The following is a 2,411-nucleotide window of genomic DNA, read 5'->3' on the forward strand; positions in this document are numbered from 1 at the left end:
AGCCGTTACTACTATTTAGAGATTGTTCTGCCATTTCCTGGTGCCTAAAATTCTAATAGTTCACTTAATTTCAGTTTATGTGATCAAGCAAGTTCATTGTAGGGAATCACTCCACCATCTAAACCGCTGTTGTACAAAACCGAAAGTAAAAGATGCATAAACTAAGGATCTGTCACGGTTGTCGTAAGAACTGGATCAAGGCGCAGTGTACGTAGAGTTCCACATCTTTAATAACAAGTGAAACTTAAGCAAAACAATAAACGAACAACGAAACGTGACTACGTGGTGCACAAACACAAAATAATATCCCACAAACATAGGTGGGAAAAATAGCTACTTAAATATGATCCCCAGTTAGAGACAATGATTACCAGCTGCCTCTAATTGGGAATCATACAAAACACCAACATAGAAAAATTAAACTAGAACGCCACATAGAAATAATAAACTAGACTACCCCCTAGTCACGCCCTGACCTAATACACCATAGAGAAACAATGGCTCTCTAAGGTCAGGGCGTGACAGGATCAGCCCATTTCTTTAAAAATCTCGCCTAAAATGACATATGGATATGATACCACTTGAAAGGGAACACTTTGAAGTTTGTGGAAATGTGAAATTAATATAGGAGAATATAACACAATAGATCTGGTAAAAGATAATACAAAGAAAAAAACAACTGTTTTGTATTTTTTTTTTGTATCATATCTGAAATGCAAGAGAAAGGCCATAATGTATTATTCCAGCCCTGGCACAATTTAGATTTTGGCCACTAAATGTCAGTAGGGTATGATCCAATGAACCATTGCATTTCTGTTCAAAATGTTGTATCAAGACTGCCCAAATGTGCCTAATTGGTAAATTATTAACTGTGCACTCTCCTCAAACAATAGCATGGTATTATTTCACTGTAATAGCTACTCTAAATTGGATAGTGCAGTTAGATTAACAAGAATGTAAGCTTTCTACCAATATCAGCTATGTCTATGTCCTGGAAAATGTTCTTGTTACTTACAGCCTCATGCTAATCGCATTAGCGCACATTAGCGCACTTTAGCTCAACCGTCCCGTGGGTGGGACACCGATCTGTAGAGATCCTTAAGAGGATTTGTTAAGAACAGGATGCATAGAAATAGCACACATAGAACATATCTAACGCTTTATAGATTTGCTTTCAATGAGAATGACAGATCTATAACACATTTTATGTGAATATGGTCAGTCGCCCAAAAGTTACATACTGCAGCTTTAAGTCACTCTACACAAAATGTGTAGAATTGCAGAACATTTGCTTTCAAACTGCTAAATGATCCATGCACCCCATGGATAAACCTGTAGAATTGCTGGAAAACATTTTATTTCTTACAGCAAAAAAACAAAAAGCACCCCGTGGCAAAATACACCAAGTATATAAACATTAGGAACACCTTCCTAATATTGAGTTTCACCCCCGCCTCAGTTCGTCAGGACACGGACTCTACAAGTTGTCGAAAGCGTTCCACAGGGATGCTGGCCCATGTTGACTCCAATGCTTCCCACAGTTGTGTCAAGTTGGCTGGATGTCCTTTGGGTGGCGGACTATTCTTCATACACATGGGAAACTGTTGACCATGAAAGACCTAGCAGCGTTGCTGTTCTTGACAGTGCGCCTGGCACATAATACCATACACCGTTCAAAGGCACTTACAGTTCTTCCCAATTGTTGACATTCTAAAACTGGCCCATGAGGCACAATGACCCAAACCTATCACTCATTTAGCAGAACCTTACACCAAATCTGCAATACTACTGGTACATGTTTTGTAAGATTGTAATTCTATAACAACATTTTTGGAAGAACACAACACACAATTCTCTACCTTTGGCACAACTTTCACAACTAAAATCTATTGTGTGCAAATAAAAAGCAACGCTCTTCAACAAGCTAAGCTCAATTACCAATTGATCACTTTCACTCTTCACATGTGCAAACACTAATTGCGTAAATGTTCACTTTGCAATCAGAACTTTGGTTTGGATAAAAAGGCTACAGGAGAGTACTCTTGTGTTTGGAGAACAATGGAAGGAATGGAGGTAGAGGTAGAGGTGGAGGTGGGGGTAGAGGTAGAGATGGAGGTTGGGGTAGAGGTGGAGGTGGAGGTAGAGGTAGAGGTAGAGGTAGAGGTGGGGGTAGAGGTAGAGGTGGAGGTGGAGGTGGAGGTGAAGGTAGAGGTGGAGGTAGAGGTGGAGGTGGAGGTTGGGGTGGAGGTGGAGGTTGGGGTAGAGGTGGAGGTGTAGGTAGAGGTGAAGGTAGAGGTGGAGGTAGAGGTGGAGGTAGAGGTGGAGGTGGAGGTTGGGGTAGAGGTGGAGGTAGAGGTAGAAGGAGAGGTGGAAGTGGAGGTGGGGGTAGAGGTAGAGGTGGAGGTGGAGGT

This window comes from Oncorhynchus mykiss, chromosome 8 (assembly GCF_013265735.2).
Source record: "Oncorhynchus mykiss isolate Arlee chromosome 8, USDA_OmykA_1.1, whole genome shotgun sequence".
NCBI lineage: Eukaryota > Metazoa > Chordata > Actinopteri > Salmoniformes > Salmonidae > Oncorhynchus > Oncorhynchus mykiss.